General features: G+C 41.8%; 1 long non-coding RNA gene and 1 pseudogene across 2 annotated transcripts; both read left to right on the forward strand.

The window, feature by feature from the left end:
• Positions 1-314: 314 nt before the first annotated feature.
• On the forward strand, positions 315-14,106 carry LOC117553662 (annotated as a pseudogene).
• Positions 14,107-22,800: 8,694 nt separating this feature from the next.
• On the forward strand, positions 22,801-25,868 carry LOC117553667. 2 transcript variants are annotated; one of them, XR_004570178.1, is made up of 6 exons: positions 22,801-23,033; positions 23,577-23,681; positions 24,019-24,116; positions 24,568-24,754; positions 25,131-25,349; positions 25,623-25,868. It is a non-coding gene; the product is annotated as an uncharacterized LOC117553667 (long non-coding RNA). The 2 variants fall into 2 exon arrangements; XR_004570177.1 differs by having other exon boundaries at positions 22,806-23,033; positions 24,019-24,754.
• The last annotated feature ends 327 nt before the right edge of the window (positions 25,869-26,195 follow it).

Consider the following 26,195-nt stretch of genomic DNA (forward strand, 5'->3'; position numbering starts at 1 on the left):
TTTTTAATAAGGGCTATACAAACGTTCATACTGGGTAGTGTATTTAGTTTAAAAAAAATTATCCAACGAGTTACAGACCACTCTTTCCCCATGTAAGTCAATGGGAAAAAGTGTTTCCGGGCCCAGCAACCTAAAGGAAGTGTAGTATGCCGTTTGACCAGCACGAATATTCTCATCAGACTCCGGCGCACTTCCTGGGGGCTTTGTCAAACTGGCATCACTACTACTCTGTACTCCAACCGGAAGTACTCGGCCTCTCACCCAGCCGCCGGAAGTTGACAGACGCCATCTTGTGCACAGAGCCTGAGCACAAGATGGCCAAAAACCGAGAGGAGAAGAAGGACAAAAGAAGAGGTGAGTGGATTACACAGATGCAGAGGTTTCATTAAGTGTATTTACACCTGTTAGCTTAGCTTACAGTTAATCACGAATCAGAAGTTATCTTATTTAACACAACAGCTGTAATCTTGGAAGAAATAAACTCACAAAAAAAACTTTGAAATGTGCGCCAAAAATAGTCTCAAACTATCTTTAAATAAAGGCTAAAAGCAACAGTCTAACAGCTACAGTCTAAAAGCTATCGGATAACAGCTAAAGTCTGTTATCGTCTAAAAGCTAAAGTATAACAGCTAAAGTCTAACAGCTATTGTCTAACAGCTAACGGCTATCGCCTAACAGCTACAGTTATTATTTCAGTTCGGCTCTGGGGGAGTAACAGTTGAATTGTAATGCTCAACTCACTTTATGCTAATTATTTATTACACCAGTTGTCTTTAAGACGGTTTGAGTTGTTGTGTTGGTGCTCTTTACCATATATATGGTTTTAAATGTATGCTAACTAGCTTATCAGCATCGCCATTCACCGCGACGTAGCATTTTTCCCATTGCAATTAATGTTGTTCTTCAGTTAGCAGCTAACGCTAAGCTAAGCGACGGTTTAGCTCATTAGATAAATAGATATACTTTATTTAAATAATGATTTATCTTAAACTGGGAAATGATTGTGTCACAGCAGAAGTGTTTTCAGGCATTACACGAGTTAAACATATTTAAAAGATGCAATAATAAAAATGATGCATGAGCAGCAAGTACAGGACACATATCACTAGAGTATCTAAAGAATACACAATATACAGAAAATACTGTATATGTGGCACCCCTAGGATGTGTGACCACATTGATCTAATAATTATTATTGTTTGGAGTTGGAATATGCCTTTGTTTTGAACATCTGTCTATTTTCATTTCGTTGGCGGGGTTGAGCAGTGCATTTGGAAGTGTGGCGGAACGTTTGTGTTCCGGGGACTGGTTAGAGGGACGGACTTCCGGTGTTTCCTCAGAAGCAATCTGGAAGGAAACCAAATAACTCGTGTCCTCATTGCTCCTGTCTCATCTGCTCATTACAGGTTGGTAAAAGCTGCAAAACTCATATGAACCCCCCCCATAATGTTCGCGTATATAGTGTGACGGCCCACTAAATGTGTGGAGTGTTTGTTGCGCTGTTTACATGTTAAAAAGAGTATGAATGTGTGTGCGTATTAGCTTAGCTTTCCCCATGCGGCGCCATCTTGGGGATAACGTGGTCTGACCAAGCTGCAAACTCGGGGGAACAGCCGGGACGCCAATACGGAAGTGCCACACACTGCAGTTCATACATGGGCCGCTAGGGACTGGCTGCAGAAAGGAGCAATCTCCATAGACCCCCATTTTAAAATGTCCAACTTTACAGCAGAAAAAACATGTTTCTACCCATGGATGCAATACATATTATTCTCGATATAGTTAGATTCCACCTTCATGATTATGAATCTGTGAGTGAATTGTTTTCTAACACAACCCTTTTATTTATATTAGGTCTTAAAGTTTTTGCATAAATTAGGGCGTGGTCACTTTGATGGACAGTACATGCCTCACTGTCAGCTAACAGCAACTTGTCCACTCTGCTAGGCTACAACCATAGAGGCTACAACGTTAGTTCATAGTACTGTACTTGACCCTTTAGCTTTAGCCGTGTTTGTGGTGATTGTGCCTTTTAGGGAATATTGTTACAAATACCAGACAATTCAAATGTCGTGCTGTGCGCTTGAATGTACTAACAGAACTTCCAAGAAGTCTAAAATGATAATATTGTATGTTAACCCCGTTCACAGGTGTTTGTGTGCTTGGTAGCTTAGCTTGTTACTTATTAGCCAGCTAAGGACGTAACCCTTTATGCATACATATACATTTTAGTTTATGATTCTGCCTTGGGTAAGACTTTTATAGTCTATGGCTATGACGACCATAATGCTAAACGGGAGCAAATGTTAATAGGGGACCCAATTATCCCAGTGGTGGCCGCCGGAGCTAACGGAGCCGCAGGGGGCTAGCTCCAGCCGGCGTCCCGGAGCTAGCCCACTGCGGCTCCATTAGGTCCGGGCGGTGGAGTCCGTCTTTTCTCAACGTATGAATGACAAGCATTAAGAATAACAAAATATAGCTAATTCTCTTACAGATTGTCTCATTTGATTATGAATGTAACGTTTATATAGGGGAACTACACTGTTAGCAATAACTTGGTATGCATGTATTTCATGTTAGCTTAGCTTCTTAGCCTGAGCTAGCTCTGTTTACTTCCAGTTCAGAGGCAGCAGGTCCCGCCTCGGCTCCGCCTCTTTGCCCTTATTTGGAGCAGGCGGGATTAGACTCTGACGTCACAGTCGAGCCGTTAGTGGCCGACTCCGCCTACTAAGGGCTTCACGGCAACTCTGCAGAATCCTATGGGTGACGTCACAGACACTACGTCCATTTATATATACAGTCTATGGGTCTGACACGGAAATGGTGCGAGTGAGATAAAGAATACACAATATTCAGAAAATACTGTATACATGGAGTACATTAAACAGTCTCACTAGCTAATCTTTGCTTTCTGTGTTAACTTAGTGATAGTTAATGACACGGATAGCGTTATAACCGTGGTTCAAACATCATTAATGTCACTTTCTATGTGAATAAAGTCATTTTAATGAAATAAAAGTGAACAAACTGTGAGCTGTAAGTTATAATGTAAGTTGCTACACAGATTATGATGAATTATATCTAAATATTTGTATTATATTAATAATAATTTACACAGAAAACCAACTTTTTATTGTAATGGTTAAAGTAATTTACATGTAACGTTAATAACTATCTGACCTTTCTATCATGTTCTCCTCTGCTTAGCATCACATTGACTAAATGGATCAATTTGGAACATGTTTACGTCTCAGCAGCATAGATAAGACAAGGCACTGCACATGGTGTGATACAACACTACATATAAGCATCTAGAAATAGAACATATCATTGAATAAACTCTTTGAGTTCCTCCTCTTCACTGCTGACAGTTTATGATGAATTATATCTAAATATTTGTATTATATTAATAATGAAGCAGCTCTGTGGTCTTCATCAGGACAGCTGATGAGCAGCATGGAGGAGAAGAAAGAGACCCCTGGAGCTCAGGTCAGTGTGCACTTCATCACAATATATTCCTAATTCCAGCGTTTCCGCCAGGCGGGCGTCTTGCCTTCATTTGACGCCCTTATTCAGCTCGGAACGCCCTATACAGACATACATAAAGCAGCGACTGTATTCGCCATGACAGTCTGTGGTTTGTACTTGTTTAACTTCTGTCTAGTTTCTGAACAGATATGAGCTGTGAGCTCTGAGGGCTAACAGCTATTGGCTGATGTTGGTTTTGTGGTTCACATTGTCACTACCCGATCTGCAGCCCTGCCCTATCTGCAGTGCGCATGTGCGAGAAGGTCCGCCATATTTGACAACTCCATACGGCAACTCTAATAGGACATTTGACATACCATTTTATATTTTATACCATTGTACATATTTACAACAGATGACATCACTGAATACAGATAAGAGCAAGTCATGATAATAAATAAAACAATTACAATACGCACTCATTCACACACCTACACCCACACATCAGTGCTGACACTGTTGATTATTAATGAGCCACTTTGTAACACTGTGCTTGAATGTGTAGTAGGATGAGGACTCTCTCATTGGTTGTGGTATTGAATTCCATTGATGGGATGCGTGGAATGAAAGACAGCCTGGCTGAATGCGCTCTTCCTAAATGGGATGGTGCAGTCTCCCCTAGCCGCACCTCTAGTAGCCCTGGTTGAGGTGGACTTTAGGCTGATGCAGCCAGCCAGAGGAGGAGGAGCCAACCCACGAGTGATCTTATGAACTAAGCAGATGTTTTTGTAAACTATGAGATTTTCCCAGCTGAACAGATTATACTTTTTAACAATGTGACAATGATGATACCGGAATGGCTTTTTGTCTCGTGTTTTGAGTGCTTGTTTATACAGTGATTCCAGTGGCCTTAGAGCTGTAGAGTGAGCATTAGACCAGCTGATCAGACAGTAGTAGATGTGGGAGAGGACCATGGAGTTAGTTCAGTGGCCTTAGAGCTGTAGAGTGAGCATTAGACCAGCTGATCAGACAGTAGTAGATGTGGGAGAGGACCATTGAGTTAGTTCAGTGGCCTTAGAGCTGTAGAGTGAGCATTAGACCAGCTGATCAGACAGTAGTAGATGTGGGAGAGGACCATGGAGTTAGTTCAGTGGCCTTAGAGCTGTAGAGTGAGCATTAGACCAGCTGATCAGACAGTAGTAGATGTGGGAGAGGACCATGGAGTTAGTTCAGTGGCCTTAGAGCTGTAGAGTGTGCATTAGACCAGCTGATCAGACAGTAGTAGATGTGGGAGAGGACCATGGAGTTAGTTCAGTGGCCTTAGAGCTGTAGAGTGAGCATTAGACCAGCTGATCAGACAGTAGTAGATGTGGGAGAGGACCATGGAGTTAGTTCAGTGGCCTTAGAGCTGTAGAGTGAGCATTAGACCAGCTGATCAGACAGTAGTAGATGTGGGAGAGGAACATGGAGTTAGTTCAGTGGCCTTAGAGCTGTAGAGTGAGCATTAGACCAGCTGATCAGACAGTAGTAGATGTGGGAGAGGACCATGGAGTTAGTTCAGTGGCCTTAGAGCTGTAGAGTGAGCATTAGACCAGCTGATCAGACAGTAGTAGATGTGGGAGAGGACCATGGAGTTAGTTCAGTGGCCTTAGAGCTGTAGAGTGAGCATTAGACCAGCTGATCAGACAGTAGTAGATGTGGGAGAGGACCATGGAGTGAAGGTATAGCTTAGCTGCTGCAGATGATAGGAAGTTTCTAATGTATCTGTAATTTGACAGATTGTGTCAGATGTTGTGATTAACAGTGTCAAAAGCTTTCCGTAAGTCAAGGAACACGGCCCCCACAACCCCACCCCTGTCCATTGATGCCTTAACAATCTCCATGAAGAAGCATATCGCTGTTTCTGTTGAGCGATTAGCCCTGAATCCAAATTGCATTGGATGCAGTGGAAAGGAGCTGTTGTTGAGATGATTGATTTGTTTGGCAATCAATTTCTCAAATACCTTGGCTACTATGGGTAAGATACTGATGGGCCTATAGTTGGATGTCATGAGAGGGTCCCCACCATAGTTATCAAGAACACAAAACAGTTCTTTAGCCCCTCTGTCCTGGGGGTTGTCAACATGGATGTTAAAATCACCAACAATGACTAGACGGTCAAAGTGAAAACACACTATAGACAGCAGTTCAGTAAAGTCATCAAAAGAAGCTAAAAGAAGCTAAGAGCACAGCTGAACTCCCGCAGCCCTGGGGGCCCCTACATTGGTTGTGATGGCAGATGACAGGGTTTGGTCAAGTTGCTCTCTACTGGTGAGGAAAGCGGCATACCAGTATATTAGGTATGGATTTACTTCCATTTTGGCCATTTTTGACACCAAGATGTCTGCTTGTATTGTGTTGCTGCTGAGAAGTCTAGGAAGAGGGCTCTTGCATAGGTGTGACGTTTATCTAAATGTTTAGTGGTGATGTGAACCAGAGTAGCAACAGTACCACCCCCTTGCTTATAGGCAAATTGGTATGGATCAAGTATGTCTTGTCTGTCACAATAGGTTTAGCTGAACAGGTCATTCCTGTCACGGTTCTCATGGTGTCCCACACTTTTTTGGGGTCTTTGGCTTTAAAAGCATTTCCCAAAAGCTCTCTGTGTGTTTTGATTCCCTCAATTTGACTTTCAGTTCTTTCTCTGTCTGTTCAAGTGCTCCATAGTCTTTGTTTTTTAAAGCTATTTTCCTGGTTTTTATAACTTATTGTAATGTCCTTAGTAGGGATGCTCCGATCGCCAATTTCGGGGCCGATCGCCAGAATCAGTATCGGCCGATACCGATCGCCGATCCGATCGAGTGGGCGGGGCCTAAATGGAAGATTTAAACATCACTTTAAATCTTCCATTTAAAGTGATGTTTAAACTCAGTTAATGGGGCTCATTCACTGGAGCTTCCACAAACAACAATCAACTTAATTATTACATTCAAATGATGTACATTATTCAAGTTTACATTCACTTTGGATAATAACACGGGAGAAATTAGCGGAAGCGCTCTCTTTTCCTCTCTCTCTCTTTTCCTCTCTCCCTCTCTCTCTCCCCCCTCTCTCCCTCTCCTGACAGCCTGTCAGTATCTCATGCAGCTCACTGATCCAGTAATGAGTGACCCGACAATGAAGAATACATATATTTATAATAACTAGTTTAGCTTGTTCCAGAGGTAGATAAAATAGCTAAGTGTGTTAGGTCTAACTCTTACGGTACGTCCACACAGCAGCTTTTCAAAAATCTTGGAGCTTGGGGATTTTTTGCGAGCAACGCGACCAACAACCAATCACATGAATCTCCCGCCCCCGACATACAAAGCAAAAAACCCCGGGGATTTTATGCGAACAATATATATATATATATATATATATATATATATATATATATAAACTCCCCAAACAGGCGAAAACTTACCAGTTTCACCCACTGTCTCTGCCACCTCCCTCCATGCCTGGTTCCTCCGGTTTGTATCCCGTTAATAGTTCTGGTCGTAAAGAACCGGGTGAATTGCTACCGTAATTTCTCGTTTGGAATATGAGGAAATGAACTGCGGTCTGGTTCTCCCTGTGTGTGTGTTTCGCTGCGCTTACCTGTCCGGCGGGCGGAGCTGCAGGATTTCTGCTTCACACACGTTGCATACCGCTATTTTACTGTCTTTTTCGGACACCTTAAAATAATGCCAGACCGGTGAAGCCATTTTGGCGAGCTTGTTTTGCCGCACACAGAGAAAAGTGTCATGTATTTTACGTCATGCAATCGGCTCTCGCGATCGGCATGTTTAGAGAGCACCGATCGATCGGTAGAGAGTGAGTATCGGCCGATATCGATCGGTGACCGATCGATCGGAGCATCCCTAGTCCTTAGTCACATATGATTTATTACTTGGATAGATTTGTATTTCTTTAGTGGGAACACAGAAGTTAATATAGTCTTTGGTAACAGTAGTTATTTACTCGTGAACCTTCCTGAAAAATGTCCCAATATGTCCAATCAAAACAGGCTTTCAACTGTTCCCTACTTTCATTTGTCCATGTCCTTTACTTACTTTCTTTTCTGGTTGACTTCCCTTGAGTTTGGTCTTATACACTGGTATCATATTCACAGCACTATGATCAGAGTTCAGTATTGGTGGTCTGTATTTAGACACATAGGCTCCTTTATCATTAACAAAGCATTTGTCCAGGATATTGTCTTTCCTGCTGTGATCCCTAACATACTGCTGGAACCCAGGTAACACAGTCTCCAGGCGACATTGCTTCATGTCCCCGAGCACTATTGCCGGTGCATCGGGGTGGCTGAGTTGCAGCTCGTGAACACAGTGTCCTCTGCCGCTGGGAGGCACATAAACAACAAACAGTCAAATACACCCGAATTGTCTAGGCAGATAAAAGGGTCTTAATTTCATGCCGAGAATTTCTACGTTGGGATTGCAGGTTTTACATTTTACTGAGTATGATCGGCACCACAGATCATTAATATACACACAAATACTGCCTCCTCTGGTTTTCCCCGAGTTCGCATCCCTGTCTGCTCGAACAAGGGTGAGTCCGGGTACTTCAAAGAGAGATTCAGGCATCGTAGATTGTAGCAAACTTTCCGTGAAACATAATAAAGAGGCCTCGAGAAATTCATGACAGTACCTTGTGTATGTCCTTAGTGTGTCCACGTTGTTGCTCAATGAGCGCAGGTCTGTGAGAATGATGGATGGAAGTGGTGGCCGGCTGAATCTCCGCCGTATTCTGAACGCCTCCCCTCCTTCCTCGTCTCTTTTTCCTGGTGTTTCTAAGCGGCTCCCGAGGGATTTCATCCAATAACGAAGAGCACAGGTGGCTTTGTGTATTCGTAGGAGGCCGATCGCATTGTAGCTCTAGCATAGCCTCGCGTCTGTAGCAGCGTTGAGGCCGGGGCTCCTCGCCATACCTGTTCGTGCTGTCACTCAGGTGTGTCTTGGAAAGTTGAATGGCCAGACATGGTCTGCAGAAGGCAAATGTAATCCACAGGATCAAAAGCATGGTCTCTCAAAATTACATTTCATACAGACACAACAAAGTTTTGACAATAATTAGACCAAAAAAACAAAACACAAGAGGAACGGAGCATACCGAGACTCGCAGTGACAGGATGCCGTCTCCCTCTGTCTCCTGTATACTAGGGCTGTGCATCTTCACTGGTCTCACGATTCGATTACGATTATCCTGTCTTCGATTCGATATCCCGATGCATCACGATTCATACCAATGCGTTGCATCCTCAATTTTCTATATTACTGCACATGGCTTATTTTTCATCAATGTATACATGCAGTAAATACATATGAACGCTCTTTTTATTATTTAGGAAGTGCTTCAGAAATCAATAACATAAATGTCTTGACATTAATTTATAAACCTAAATGAATTGTATAGGTCTAGCCTCCCTATATCTGTGTGTGAAGTTGTTCCATCCTCAAAAACTAATGCTTCTGCAGTCTAGCTGCAGCTTCTAGCAACGGCCTTCTGTTAAAAAAGGACACTGAATGTGGCATCACACCCAGGACTTGAGTCTGAACACAGCAGACAACAGGAGTATTTACAATAGCATATACAAACAAAAATACTGCATGTGGGTGCACACTCACATTGCTTTATAAATAAAAAGATACCAGTGATTTATCCGCCGTACAGTAAGTGAAAGCAACCCTGCCCTTGTATACAGGGTACAATGATGAGTACCAAGAGCCGAGCAGTGACGGCAGCAAAATCTAGGTGCGTACAGCAGACAGTAGCTAGCAGTTTTCGACGGACACAGCCCACTGAAAAATATATTGTTTTATATCAAATTAATGTACATTACATTACATTACATTGCATTGCATTTAGCTGACGCTTTTATCCAAAGCGACTTACAATAAGTACATTCGACCAGGAAGACACAACCTTGAAGAAAACAGAATCATATATATATATATATATATATATATATATATATATATATATATATATATATATATATATATTAGGGATGCACCGAATATTCGGCCACCGAAAATTATCGGCCGAAAATGGTTAAAAAGGCCCTTTCGGCCGAAAGGGTTTTAGCACCGAAAAAATATCACCGAATGTCAGAACAGGCTTACGTTGATAACCTAACGTGTTGTTGTGATGACGTAATAAAGACGCGGCGACCATGCTCGCGGCTGGCTCACAGGGGGGGGGGGAACATTGACCTTTGTCATCGAGATTGCCCTGAGCCTTTAACAAATCGTATTAAATAATCTGATGACAGACTGTAAACAGAATAGCTGAAATTTTAACAAACTAAATAACTCTGTTACCTCTAATCATTAACCCATGTTTGTATCATGGAGTTAACTCCGTGTGTTGCTGCTAGCATACAGAACACCTGACGTGGAAACGTTACTCGTGGATGGGGCTACAGAGCTGCTAGAAAGACGGTCGAACCCGGTGCATTTCTCCGTCTGCATGCGGTGCACTTTTGCTAAATGTTTAGACAAATTGCTTGTGCTTACATTGACTCGAGTCAAGTCATGTGACTCGAGTCCCCCACCTCTGGTATATACTTTGGTTAGAATATTGCTGTATTACTGTATCAAATATAATAAACACAAACAGTTGATAAGTACAGACCACGGGTGGCGCAGTGGTCTGTGCATCCGATCATCAGATCAAGGGGGAGTGCTGGGGAACTCCAGTTCGAAACCCGCTCCTGCCGCCACTGTGTCAGGCCGTTGTGTCCTTGGGCTCCTGTGGGTAATGTCCACAGTACATGTATAATACCAATGTGTACCTGTAAAAGCGCCTCGATGTCCTCGAGGCGTGAAGATGGACGGTGTGGCGCAGTGCGCTGTGCAATGATCATCAGATCAAGGGGTGAAACCCGCCGCTGCTGCGTCTGTAAAGCCGGTGCAGTGCCAGGTGAAGTGCAAGACACTTCACCTGAACTTGCTCCTGTGGGTATTGTCCACAGTATCTGACCATTGCATGTATCATATATGTGTAATGTGTGTATATGTAAAGCGCTTTGAGTCATTGATAAAGCGCTATAATAAATGTAAGGAATTATTATTATTATAAGTAGTATTTTGTAGTTTATATTAAAGGGGACCTATCATGCAAAATGCACTTTAGTACGTCTTTTATACATGAATATGTGTCCCCGGTGTTCCAGGGAACTCACCAAGTGTCAGAAAACACAACCCCCTCTATTTTCCTCCATACCCAAATCTCAAAAAAAGGGGCTGCAACGGATCTGATACAGACTGATCCAGATTTGAACAATTTACTGACGTCAGTAAGCGGAGCGGAGGGATCTAGATCGGCATGAAGGCACATTATGCAATGTGCACATTATCCCGCTTATCACACGGCCACATTCTCAACAAAGTAACGATATGACTCCCAATATTAATTGAAATGCTTTTATGGATTTAGAAATTTATTTTGTTGATTTAAAAAATAGTTTTATTGATTTAAATTGACATGCATCCGCTAAGAAAAATAGTCCGTTGTTACCGTTTGAACTAACGTAGCAACGGCAGGAACTGCTTCGATAGCGCTTTTGAGGAGCTTTTTGATTACAGATTTGAAAACATCGTTGCTTGCTTTAAAAGTAGCACAATTCATGATGTCAAACCTTGGGAAGTATCTAGATATCCCTGCCCTAATGCCAAACTAACTGCACACTGAATATGTGTCGCCGTTTGATGTGTATGTCTGGACCGCTGTGTAAAAAGGAGGGTGTCTGCCCCGTTACTTCTCTTCTTACTTCTATAAGAATAAAACACGGAGGACGGAGATCTCTTTTTCTCCCCCTCTTCTCCCCGCTGCAGCCCAGCAGCTGATCTCAGAGCACGCTCCCCTCTCCTGCAGGGGGGCGTGGTCAGCTGCAGCTCACAGAATCAGCCCCCTGTAAAAACAGTGCTGGAAAGAGCAAATGGAGCGAAATGAGGCGTGGCTAAAATGCAGGATCTTTTTGGTATTTTGAAAAAAATACTATATTTATATACTTTATATAGGTATGGCCCTACAATATATTGTTCAAATATAGCATGATAGGTCCACTTTAAGTGAGTTTTTATTGTGTTAACTTGTGTATTTATGCTTTTTAGATTGACTTTCTCTCTTTCTCTGTCCATCTGTTCTAGAAACTGAAAGGAAGAGAGAGACGTCACAGCTGTCAGCAATGTGACAAATCCTTCACAACATCTGGAACTTTAAAGCGCCATCTGCTTATTCACACAGGAGAAAAACCGTACAGCTGTGAAGAGTGTGGGAAAACTTTCACTGAATCAGGTTCTCTCAAAATACATCAACGTATTCATACTGGAGAAAAACCGTACAGCTGTGAAGAGTGTGGGACAACTTTCACTCAATCTGGTGCTCTCAAATCACATCAACGTATTCACACAGGAGAAAAACCTTACAGCTGTGAAGAGTGTGGGACAACTTTCACTAGATCAGATGCTCTCAAAACACATCAACGTATTCATACTGGAGAAAAACCTTACAGCTGTGAAGAGTGTGGGACAACTTTCACTCAATCAAGTGCTCTCAAAACACATCAACGTATTCACACGGGAGAAAAACCTTACAGCTGTGAAGAGTGTGGGACAACTTTCACTAGATCAGATGCTCTCGAAACACATCAACAGTATTCATACTGGAGAAAAACCTTACAGCTGTGAAGAGTGTGGGACAACTTTCACTACATCAAGTGCTCTCAAAACGCATCACCGTATTCATACTGGAGAAAAACCGTACAGCTGTGAAGAGTGTGGGACAACTTTCACTAGATCAGATGCTCTCAAAATGCATCACCGTATTCACACTGGAGAGAAACCGTACTGGTGTGAAGAGTGTGGGAAAACTTTCACTCAATTAGGTGTTCTCAAAACACATCAACGTATTCACACAGGAGAAAAACCATAGTGGTTTTAAGAGTGTAGTGTTAGTTGCATTTAAGCATATTTTGTTTTTTCACAGTTTACATCTATTGGCCTTGTGTTGTGTAATCCTTTTTTCCATTACAGATCCCATCCCAACAGCACCATCTGTTGACGTAACATCAGAATTGACCGGCATAATGTTCACTGTTCCTTTAAGCTTCGTTTTCTGGCTGTCCATCACACTGTTTCATACTGACGTCAGTAAAGTGTTCAAATCTGGATCAGTCTGTATCAGATCCGTTGCAGACCCTTTTTAAGAGATTTGGGTATGGAGGAAAAGAGAGAGGGTTGTGTTTTCTGACACTTGATGAGTTCCCTGGAACACCGGGGACACATATTCATGTATAAAAGAATTGACCGGCATAATGTTCACTGTTCCTTTAAGTTTCGTTTTCTGGCTGTCCATCTGCCAACAGTTATTTCAAACAGCTGACATTATTGCAGCATTAAATCCAAGCCATTGTCCGATGCAGCTTATGATTCCAATATACGATCCAGTTTTAATGCTGCTCATACCCGGCCGCTTTCCCAGCCTTGGCTCTCGGCCTCTCCTTTCGCCTCTTGATGAGCGCAGGTGGTGACAATCTCCAGCTGATTGTGGCGTGTTGTCCAGCTGATCCAGGATGACGGTGTTGGTTGTGAAGTAATCCAATTGTTTGTCCGGTGAAAACGATCCTTAATCCAATGCGATATGTTTCTTATTGTCCAGTTTCACTCATAGAGTACGATTCTACTTAATGTAATGGCAGTTTTAAATGTTCCAGTGTCCTATATCTTTTTGCCATTACTTCACAGGAGGGTTTAGAGTGATCCTGACGCAGACACAAACATATGAAGTTCCGGTCTTTTGCTGCAGTTTTAGAATGATGTTTTATTGCTTTACATACCAAGGTTTAAGTACACGGTGTCAATAGTTGTGGTATGAGCATCTGCTGGGGCTGGGCTGGCCGTCTGGTAGAATTAGTATGCTCTTCCTCCTGTGTCCTCTTCCTCTCCTCTCACCTCTTTTATACACCCCGCCACCAAGTGTTCAAAAATAATATTGCTCTATTCATATAAATAAGGTAAACTGAGACACCAACAACACCCATAAAATGGCTCCTACAAAGAGTGTGGGAAAACGTTTTCTTAAAGTATTCACCTTAAAGTCCATGAGCGAGTTTCACTGTTCATTAATCTGCTTCATGTATCTGGAACATATCTACGATGTTTTCAGTTTGATTCTATTCTCTTGTTGAAATGATCAGACTACCAAAAATAAAATGGCCTTAGAAACAGACTCGTAACCCTGCATATTTGTTGTGTTTTGCAGCATATTATAAACATGTCATTCCCTTATCTTCAAATACCCCAGGTTGTGTAGTGATGTGTTTGAGGTGTACTGTCCACATCGCAGACCTGAAGTCGTGCAGTCAATGTATGCGAAGTGTACAGGACCTTGGTCTCTGAGACTCAAAAAAGCCTTTCTCGCCTACCTGTCCACTTTGCAGACCTGAGATCCTGCAGTCATTTCTCAAAGATGGTGTGGCATATAGGGAGGTGCAATCTCCTGATGGTATAGACTGTATTATAGTGGACATCTGCAACCCTAGAAAACAAGATAACATTAGGATAATCAATGTATACAACCCATGTCCAAATCTAACCACTGATATATTTAAAGTAGGGCCGGGACTCGATTAAAAAAATTAATCTAATTAATTAGAGGCTTTGTAATTAATTAATCGAAATTAATCGCATTTTTAATCACATATAAATATTTGACCTGAGAACAGTGAGAAGCAATTTTTTTCACATGGATTTTAGTATACCATTGAATAATGACTGAATATATAAGCTTAAGCAACAAAACATTGTTTATTTTTTTTCATGGTGGTACTTAACCAAGACCAACAGAAAAGTGCAAATTTTGCCATAAAGTGTAGCAATAGCATATTTAGGAATATAGTACATTTCAGAGATTCAGGTAGCCTATAGGTAGGTAGACCTTCTGTAAACTATAACACTTTGTTTTTTAAGTAAAACACAATACTTTCAAGTACATTCAGAACATTGGAAACCCTGACTATTAGAAAACATCTCTGTTGCTTCAGAGGCCATAACAGACTTTGTTGATTTACCAACAGTTGATGGCAGCTCATATGTTGTGTCAGACGATGCAATCTGTAGTACCTTTTGCAGCCCCTTATCTTCTACCACTCCAAGTGGTCTACACAGTAGAGTGTAATCCAGTGAGTTGGTTATTTTTTCAGACGTGGACTTAGTTATCCTGGCCCTGAAACTAGTCATCTGGTTGAGTGTGGGTTGAGTGTGGGTCCTTGTACTCGGAGTCAGGCTAACGTCCACGCTAGCTGCTATATGTTTTTGCATTGAGGTGATACTTGAGGCTTGATGTGCTGCGGTGATATGCGAATTCCTTTTTGCATAATTTGCACACAACCGTGCTCTTATCGACGCTTCCATCCGTCCGTTTTTTAAAACAACATTTCCCACTGTTGTTCACTGTGGTTTGTTGTTGTCCGAAGTCATGAACGTTAGTTGGTGCTCCAGTATAATCGGTACGCCTGAAACTCATCCAGTGAGAAACGTTCCGCGGTGCAAAAATAAGTGCGATTAAAATGCGTTAATTTTTTTAACGCGTTCATTTTTGTGTAATTAATTAATCTTAATTAACGCGTTAAAGTCCCGGCCCTAATTTAAAGACATAGCAGAATATAAACATAGGAAGGAAGTCTGGTGTGGTGATTTCAATGCACACAACAGTCTATGGGGCAGCAACCATACAGACAGTAACGGAAACATAGTGGAAGAAATGCTGGAGGAAAGAACACTAGTATGCCTTAATGATGGACATGGCACAAGAGTAGATGTTCACAGGGGGAAAGTCTCATGCCTGGATCTGACATTAGTGTCAAACTGTTTGGTTCATACATGCGAATGGTTTGTTTTGAATAACTCCACTGTAGGAAGTGACCATTATCCAGTGCTTCCTAAAATGAATAATAATGTATATATGCAGGAAGGAGGTGTAATAACCAGGTGGTGCTTTGATAAAGCTGATTGGGGGACATGTAGGATATGGTGTGAGGAGTCGGTACACCTGCTAACATCAGAGGGAAGCATAGAGGTCATTACAAGCCACATAACGCAACATATACTAAATGCAGCAGAGAACAGTATACCCAAAACAACAACCAAGGGTAGGAAGAAAGTGAAAGTTATTTATTTGTTGTTTTTTGTTTTGTAGAATTAATTAATTTACAGCCATATTATTTAAGTTAAGTTGTGTTCCAGCTAAGATGCTTTTATTTTGAAGGTGATGGGTCAATTTGGGCACACAGCTGGGTTTATTTAAGTCGATCAGGGCACAGCAGCAGTCAGTGGGCACCGGGAAGGTCTATGGTTTTCTACCAGTATCAGGGCTGAGCAAACATTTCAACACCTTCTGCTGTATTGTTCCCGCAAGGTGAAGCTAATAAATACCACAAACGTCGATGCCTTGTTTGGACAATGGATTCATTACCAACTCATGATCTGCGTAAGATCCACTATACCTGGTGCCTCAGTGGCCTTTTGAAGTTTTATTGTTGTTGACAAATAGCCTCTACATAAAGTAAAAAACCTCCCTTATTGAAGCGGACACTTTTATTGTTTTTTATTTTTATTGTTTTTCTGCACTGCATGGACGTTTGGACTGGAATCACCACCACGCTCAAACGGAGATGATCATGCTGATCAAAGGACAAAGGAACATGGACGCCGGCGCATCAGCGTTTGATCTGGAGATCTGAGACAATGCTCATTGACTTTGTGAAACTTTGAATTTCCTGTTAAAGACACGATCGGAGAACAGAGGACCACCCACGGCTTAAATGGACGCCGCACAAACCTACTCCACAACATAACATCGGTATGTGAAGGATAATCTTTCAGCTTTATTGGAAAAAAGCAAACTTATTTGGAGTGACTGAATTACTGTTTCGCTACATGTTGATGAATATTGGGAGTTGTTGGACTTGAAAAGACATTTATTCATAAATCTCCGACGTGAAGTGTCAATATAATTGCCTGTGTGAACTCAATCAGACAATATGGAGCAGCCGGTTGAGACAAACGAGACAATGCCTGTGGTTGATTCAGATGTTTCAAGTGTGGAGAATGTTGCTCCGCCCGAGCCCTCTGTAAAACGGGGCCTCAAGTTTACCCCAAAAGGCGTTTTACATAGAAACGTGCCGAGAAAAGAGATCGGCAAAAATCAAGCAGGCCAATAAATACATTGAACCAATACGTGTCTGGATGAAATCTACTGACAATGTGAAGTCTGTGCTAGCTCATTTGTGCAACTTCATCAAGTGTTATGAGGACGCTAAGGACATGCATGAGTCTTTCATAGATATGGATTTGCCCGAGGAGGAGGTCAAAAGGCAAAATACATATTTCAATGCAACAATGATGACCTTTTGTAATTTCACTGAGTCTGTAAAGGATTGGTTGTCTGCTGCTGGGCACCCTCATGTGGAGTCAAATGACAATGTTGACAATGAAGTGGAAAATGACAATGATGTTAGCAATGTTGATGTTGAGACTGATGTTGAGACTCAAACTAAACAAAGTGCTGTTATTGATGATATCAATCTGGAGGACAGTGCCTCTAACATTTCAGGTCCAAAGGAAAGGCAACACAAAACACACTCTAATGTATCTAAAACATCATCCACCGCATCTGCCAGGCTAAAAGCAGAGGCTGATAAAGCAGCAATTGTGGAGCGCATGAAGGCTTTAAAAAGGAAACATCAGTTGGAAGCAAAGGAGGAGGAACTAAGAAAAGGAAAGGAGGAACTAAGAAAAGAAAAGGAACAGTTTGCTCTGGAGACCGAGCTAGCTGCAACTGATGCCAAAATCAATGTTCTGGAAAGTAGCTCAAAATGCAGCTCCAAAAGGGATGGAATGAACTCTTATCTGGAAAGGAACAAGGCTCAGAGTACAAGGCAACTCAATCCTCAGGCTAATCAATTTGTCCCACAGAGAAATGACAAAAATAACATGCAAAATGAATTTCACCCTAATGCCCAGGCTGTCACTGTAAGACCAAAGGAAACCTCACAGACCATCAGGTTTAAAGACACATCACAAACTGTCAGGCCTAAACAAATGGCAGTGTTACAGACGGACCTCAGACCACGATACACTCAAGCACCAACACAGGTGGTTCATGACGCTCAACAGACAGGACGAGCATCCTCCTTGAATACGACGTGCAATAATGACACCCAAAATGACATTGTGAATATCATGCAACGCCAAACTGACATCACTACAATGTTAGTACAGCAACATTTAGCATCCTCCCTACCAGTGAGAAATATACCCACATTTGATGGTGATCCTCTTCAGTATCATTCTTTCATCAGATCCTTTGAAAATTGTGTTGAGGTTAAAACTGATAATGCAAGTGATCGTTTACATTTCTTGGAGCAGTTCACCAGGGGGCAACCAAGAGACCTCCCCTCTGTTCAAGGATACCAAAGAGCCAAATCCCTGCTTGCTGAACATTTTGGAAATGAATACAAAAGTGCTTCTGCTTATATGGACAACATTGATAGCTGGCCTCTGGTTAAAGCCAGATGTCAAATCACTGAAATCCTTTTCTCTGTTCTTACGGGAATGCTCAAATGTAACACAGCGAATCATGCACATGAATGAGTTGGACATGCCATCAAAGCTCAGAAACATCATGATGAAGCTTCCTTATAAGGTGAGGGAGAAATGGAGGAGCCATGCATGTGATTTGCAGGAGAGACGTGGTTGCAGAGCACTATTCATTGACCTTGTGAGCTTTGTTGAAAAACAGGTTAGAATGGCCTCTGACTCACTGTTTGGAAATATTCAGGACTCAAAATGTACCAGCTGCAACAAACCCCCCACTGTCAGTGAACCAAGGCATAGGAAACAGGGCACCTTTGCCACCGGTGTCACTGCAATGAAAGAAAGAAACAAAGGCTACATGGATAATAAGATCAAGTCCTTTTCTGCCCAAAGTCACAACAAATGCTGTTTATTCTGCCAACAAACAGCCACTCACTTGAACAATGCTCACAGTTTAAGTTAAAGACACAAAAGCACAAGATGCATTTCATAAAGGAGCATGGAATTTGTTTTGGTTGCTTGAAACGGGGACACATAAGCAAAGACTGCAGGAGTCGATTGGATTGCAGTGTGTGTCAGCAGAAGCATCCTTCAGTCCTTCACATTGAGCAGAAGGGTATAAGTACACCTTTTAATGAAGCACAATAACCTGTGAGCCCTCTGAGTGTAACATCTGGTCAGTCTCAAACATGTGGCCATATAGGGGCCGGAGACGAGTGCAATGCTGTGTTTTCGATTGTTGCAGTTCAAGTGAAAAGCCAAATGAGTGACAGAGTTGTACAGACCTATGCATTTTTGGATCCGGGGAGTTCCGGTACCTTTTGCACTTATAGCCTTGCAAAGAGATTGGGGCTAAGTGGCCAGCCAGCCAGTATTCTATTGCAAACAATGGGGCAAAAGAAAATTGTGAGTACCAATGTATTGTCTCACTTGGAAGTGTCTGGCATGGATACGGATGATTTTATTGAATGGCCCAATGTCTTAACCCAAAGAGTTATGCCAGTGTCACGTGTGAACATTCCACGACAGGATGATGTGGAAAGTGGCCTTACTTGAGTAACATAAAGCTGCACGACTTGAATGCAGATGTGATTTGCTCATCGGAACTGATGCAGCAAAAGTGATGGAACCATGGGAGCTGATCAACAGCCAAGATGAAGGCCCATACGCAGTCAGAACAAGAGTCGGCTGGGTCATTAATGGACCACTTAGGAGTGGAAGTAACGGCAGAGATAAGACTGGCTGCTCTGTTGTCACAACAAACCGCATATCTGTGGAACATCTGGAAGAGATGCTCATTAAGCAATACAACCATGATTTTAATGAAAAAACATCAGAGGGGCAATTGGAAATGTCAAGAGAGGACATTAAATTCATGAATATAATGAGAAGTACTACAGAACTGAAAAATAGACATTATTACATTGACTTACCTTTCAGAGAAGAGGAACCGGTCTTGCCAAATAACCGCTGTGTTGCAGAGCAGCGACTTCAAGGCCTGAAGAGGACATTTGAAAAGAACAGCAAGTTTAAAGAGGAGTGCACCTCATTCATCAATGATATGCTGGTTCAAGGTTATGATGAAGTTGTACTCATTGAACAGCTGGAACAAGATGAGGGAAAAGTGTGGTACATTCCCCACCATGGAGTACATCACCCCACCAAAGGAAAGCTGAGGGTTGTATATGACTGTGGAGCCTCATACAAAGGAACATCTCTGAACTGTCAGCTCTTGCAGGGCCCCGATCTCAACAACACTCTTATGGGGGTCCTCATTCACTTCAGAAAAGAGCCTGTCGCAGTCATGGCTGACATCCAGGCCATGTTTCATCAGGTGCGGTTGCCTGATAAACATGTGAACTTTCTTCGCTTTCTTTGGTGGCCTCAGGGCAACACTGACCAGGAACCAGCAGAATATCGAATGAGGGTACACTTGTTTGGAGCTGTTTCGTCCCCCAGCTGCGCCAATTACGCCTTGTGGCGAACTGCAGAGGACAATGCAGCTCCCTTCCCTCCTGAAGTGATCAAAACAGTCAATCGCAACTTTTATGTACGACTGCCTGAAGTCTACAGCCTCGGAGGGAGATGCAATTAAGCTTGTAAAGGATTTGACTCTGCTCTGTAGTCAGGGAGGATTCAACCTCCAAAAATGGGTGACAACCAGCCGTTGTGTCTTGACATCAATCCCAGGTGACATCAGAGCAACAGAGATGAAAGAGCTGGATTTGGACACAGATCACCTGCCTATGGAAAAAGCACTTGGACTGCAATGGTGCGTGGAGTCCGACCAGTTCAGCTTTAGGACTTCATTACAGCCACCCCTCACAAAAGTGTCTGATGACCCTAATGACCTCGAGGCCCTCACCCCAAACCATGTTCTTCTGCTGAAGGGAAAACCCATCTTTCCCCCTGGACTCTTTGAAAAGAGTGACCTGTACATCAGAAGGAAATGGAAGCAAGTACAGTATATCGCAGAGTTGTTTTGGAAAAGATGGACATCTGAATACTTACTTGTGATGCAAGAAAGACAGAGATGGGCAGCCCCAAGAAGAAACTTCTCCCCAGGAGATATTGTCATCATTGCCGATGCTACAGCTCCAAGAGGATCCTGGAAGATGGGTCGAGTTGTGAGTACCAAGTCTGACTCCAAAGGATTGGTCCGCTCTGTGTGCATCCAAACCAAAACCAGTGGAGAGACCTGTGATGAAGATCTGCCTGCTGGTGGAGGCCACAGAATAAGATCATGGACAATTATATCTATTTTCCGTTCCTATCCTGTCTTCTTACCATCTGTTTATCTTTCAGTGGATACAGAGAAGGTGACACAGAAGACACTATGGCTCATGGATAGAGAGAATAGCTCCCTTATATGTTTTACATAAGGGTAATTGTGATTCTCACAATTAGGGGCCGGCATGTGGAAGCTATTCAGTATTTTTCACATGTATTTATTTGTTGTTTTTTGTTTTGTAGAATTAATTGATTTACAGCCATATTATTTAAGTTAAGTTGTGTTCCAGCTAAAATGCTTTTATTTTGAAGGTGATGGGTCAATTTGGGCACACAGCTGGGTTTATTTAAGGCAATCAGGGCACAGCAGCATGCAGTGGGCACCGGGAAGGTATATGGTTTTTTACCATATACCACCCCGGGACCTGTATCTACAAAGCCCATAGCTCATGATCACAGCGATAGTGTGAAAGGTGACACAGGTATAATAAGTATGAACTCTTAGTAACAAAAGTAATATTTCTTATTTTTAAGTGGTATAATATTTTAAATGTCCGAACATTTACAGTGCCATGTCTTCGACTTACATTAGTCTCAAAGATTGAGGGAAGAAGGGAAGGGATCACTGCCCTCCACCTGCCAGAGGAGCGCAAACAACAAAAACAAGCAAGGTGTCCCGTCATGTACCTGGAAGTTTGGGTTGGCAAAATGGAGTAAGAGAGGGACTTGAAAAACCTTGGTGGCTCTCTACTCCTGTTGTTACAGTTGTCTTGGTTACAGCTCTCACGTTTTTTTTGTGCCATTTCCACATCTTTAGAAAATGTGAAAAAATTGAAGTGAAATTAACCTCATCTCTGGAGAACAAACTTTGATTTCTCTGTCTTGTGAGTTTGCAGTCTTGCAGTTTTGCTCCTCCACCTGTAACATCACTGCCCCTCCACCTGCAATACAGTCGGTTACTAACAAGATTACTTATATAATACAGTGATATAATACATGTTTAGTATGCTTACTTATATAAAACAGTAGTATTAAACTTAACTTGTGTGTTCACTCTCACTTAAGTCCCTCTCCCTTTGCCATCAATCCAAATCAGCTGAGCTGCAACATTATACACACAGGTAATAATCAACATAATCACAAGGACACCATATGGCTCTGCTAAAAACACTCACTCTTACACGCACCAAAGTTATATTTATCTAATATTTAACTCCCTCCACCCCCGCATACAATCCCGTTTAGAAGCCCCTCTTCTCTAATTCAACAACGTTGGACCAAATAGACATTAAGAGAACGGAATTTACAATTAAAAGGCTGTTCAACGTGTGTTGCTAACTTGCTTCGGTATCCTAGCTTGATCTGTTATATGTAAACGTTCCCTAAATCTACTGATTTAGGGATAATCCACTGACATCCTTTAATACACATGTTCAATTGAATCAGATGTACTGATAATATCCGCAATATACATCTTTAAACTTCTTCTTACCTTTAAAAGTCCGTCACGAACGGTTATTATGCTGCAACTCCACAGCTCTGCTAGCCTTGGCGCTAACTTCCGGGGAACGATTGAGAGGCTCCACGATCCGCCATTGCTGTAAAAAAGTGGTCCATTGGAGTGAACGGAGATGTCATAACTCTTCTATTATATGGCTCTGGGTATATCCAGTCTCTGATTGTGTTACGTTATTATGAGAGTGCTGAGCTCTCATACTTTAAATTGTATATATTTATATAAATATATTTGTGTGTGTGTGTCCGCATCTGTCGCCTGTTATTGTCTCATTATACCCAAGCGGCAAATTCTGGGGAAGAGCCGGGACGCCAATACGGAAGTGCCACACACTGCAGTTCATATATTGGCCGATAGGGACTGTACGGTGGCCGGCAGGTGCAAACGCTAAACAACGGCCAAAAACACACACATAAGCAGGAAACACCTGCAAATAATGACATGAAAAACAAACAAACCCCGAAAACAAACGCAACAAAAAAACGCTGCAAATACCAAAACGATATGCAAAGTCCAAATTACGTACAAATCCCAAAACACATTTTTTTTAAAAAACATTCCGGAAGTGCTCCAGGCCTCTAGGGGGCGCGCTAGGTGGAACAGATTGATGTCTGACCACCAGACATAGAGAGAACGAACAAGAGTGATGGAAATCGGGAGGAAAGAAAGTTAATTTAAGTGGAGAAAGATATAAGAAGGTACGTTTTGTTTTGATACATAGAGCGTCATATTTATATAGCTAGCGTTAGCATGCCTAACTACTACACCAGCTGAGGAGAGGAGAGCTTCACGTGAAGAGAAGAGAAAGTGAGGGAAGAACATTGTTAAAAGAGATGACAGATCAAGTGCAGGCAAATAACACGGGCCATAGTGAGTACCGCGGAAAAGGGACATTTGAATTCTTAGCAGTTTGTTTATATGTATGTATTTGTGTATAGATGTTGCAACTATACAGAGCTTTAGCAATTACCTGTAACTATGGTCATGCTAATAAAGCTATTGAATTGAGAGAGAGAGAGAGGAGAGAGAAAGTGACAAAATGTGAAGAGGGACAAAGTAATGACAGGTAGTAGTGTGCATTAGAACAAATATAGAGAAGACATTCAAGGAGCGAGAGAGAACACAGATTCAACGGTGAACATCATGTATCTTTCTATTTATTTAGCTAACCACTATTTAGACTATGTGTTTTTGATTGACTTGATTAAATGGATTCACTACATCAATGTATGTCTTTTCAGGCTGCCATGTTGTGTCCTTTCTGTGGCCAACATCTGGGGACAGTTCAAGTGTTCTGTGGCTCCTGTGGCAACATGTACAGTTTGTGGCAGAAGTTGAACACAACAGTAAGTTCCCTTTTTTTATTGTATCTGTTTCAAATGCAAGAAATAAGGATTCACCACTCTGCTCTGTTTAGAATGCTAATTGGAGATGCATACACTAGTTATCAGCATGAAGGACACATTTTTTCATTGTCTGTTTATGTGAAATATGTAGAAGCCATCATTACATTGTAGACCAACGCATTAAATACACAAAACAGCTTATATTATACATCATAATTGTGTATTAGTTATATCTTTATAGAGAACATTATACATTTAGAATCAGATTTTGAGACAGTGAGCCATGACATGATGTTTTCTTCTTTTTCTCCTTGTGTTTTTTTTATTTTACAATCAGCATCTGACAGCCCCACAGAAGAGGACCTCATTCGGAAACACTTTCACGATGGCTTCAGCTACGATGACATTTGGGATTTTCTGGAAACTACCCACAATGTAAAAATGAGTTTGTGTACTTTAAAGAGTAAATTAAAAAGTCTTTCATTATCAAGGAAAAAAAACTACTCCCCTCTGGCTAATGTTCGTGCTGCCATTCAAGAGGAGTTAAATGGATCTGGCCAGCATTACGGTTACCACTCGATGTGTCAGACATTGCGGCAAAAGCACTCCCTTACTGTAAAAAGGGATGAGGTCATGAACTTGATGAGAGAGCTTGACCCCTCTGGAGTTCAACTTCGCAGTAATAGACGATTTGTACGAAGAACATACAGCTCTGAAGGACCCAACCACGTCTGGCATGTTGATGGCTATGATAAGCTAAAGCCCTATGGTTTGGCCATCAGCGGATGTATTGATGGCTACTCCAGAAAAGTATTGTGGTTGAAGTGTGGAGCAACAAACAATGACCCTGGGGTCATTGCTCAAAATTACATACGTTGTGTCACAGAGCATGGAGTCATACCTATGAGGCTGCGTACAGACTGCGGCACTGAAAACGGCACAATGGCAGCCATCCCGTGTGCTTTAAGATCAAGACACACTGACCATTTTGCTGGGGCTGCCAGTCACATGTATGGCTCTTCAACAGCAAATCAAAGAATTGAAAGCTGGTGGTCGTACTTCAGAAAACAGAGGTGTGGTGCTTCTTTCTTTTTTTTGTACATCCTTGACAGTGAACATAGTATATCTATAAAAAGTAATGTAATTATATTTTCAGTGTATTAGTTCCGATCTCCTACAATAATTGTTTACAACTAAACTCTGCACCACAGGCACAGCCAAAACATGGTATGCCTAGTGTGGTTGCTGATTTCCTTTTAATGTAATTGATCGGAATCATCAGTTAAAACACAGATTACCCCTTTATCTCTGTTCCTTAATACAGTTCTTAGAAATATGACTATTTGATACCACAGGTTTACTGTTATTTGTTATATTTGTTTTTAATCCCTTTACATGGAAATCATCAATGTATTAAAAAAAAGCTCTCATTTGAATCTGTTTCTTCAGGTCTCAATTTTGGATGGATCTCATGAATGACCTGAGAGAAAAACATCACTTCAGTGGCAGTCATGTGCACACATGCCTAGTGCGGTTTGTCTTCATGGGTGTGCTACAGAGGGACCTTGACGAATGCAGGGAAAAGTGGAACACGCATATCATCAGACCTGTAAACCAGTCTCGTTGTCGATAAGGGAAACCAGATGTCATGTACAACCTGCCACACAGGTTTGTTTCTATCAATTAAACATATTTCTCAATTTTGTTCAGATTTATTTTTAGTAACTGCCTAAAATTCTAAGAAAAAAAATCAGTACATTTTTCACTATAAATCAAGATTGTGTCATAATCTGTTCACCTCAGTCAGTCAGTTATTACTCAAATAATGTCTACTATTAAGTGACAGTAACTTTTTAATTTTCAAAGAAGTGCAACAAAACAACATTTCAAGAACAATTTTGTACATGTGAATAATAACTGTTGAACATATTGCACATCCAGGTACGGTGGAACTGACTGTGGGTTCCCAGTCCCACAAGACGACTTGGGCCAGTTTGTTCTGGACTCGACCAACAGTCCATGTGGAGACGACCACTTCCAGGAACACTTTGAGAACCTTCAAAGAACGAGTGGTCTAATGCAACCCTTGACCTGGGAGTCTTGTGTTGCGAACTATATAACTATGAAGAACATGGCTAATTTGTAAATTGTAAGCCCAGCTTTCAATAAAGTCCAAAACCAGGCGAATTTTGGATTCCAAAGTCCATGTTGCTTTCAAACTGTTCGTAGGTGCTTGACATTGGTATTTATATTGTGTTTGAGCAGGTTCTGCCGATTGGAAAGCGAGATGTCCGGTGAAAAAACAATTGGAGTCTCGGCTGGATTCCAGATGGTGGCAGGGTGTTTAATCCTGTTGAGAACATCAGGATGTCACTGAGGAGGAGTCCTGTTCGTTTTTCTGAGAAGAAAAAGTAGTATTACGGTGTTTTGTTTTTTTTAAATATCAAGATTGATAGAACTGCCATTAATAGCTAATTATTTTAAGATGTGAACAATGTTGGAACTCAAATAAAC

This window comes from Gymnodraco acuticeps, unplaced genomic scaffold, assembly GCF_902827175.1.
Source record: "Gymnodraco acuticeps unplaced genomic scaffold, fGymAcu1.1, whole genome shotgun sequence".
Taxonomy (NCBI): Eukaryota; Metazoa; Chordata; class Actinopteri; order Perciformes; family Bathydraconidae; genus Gymnodraco; species Gymnodraco acuticeps.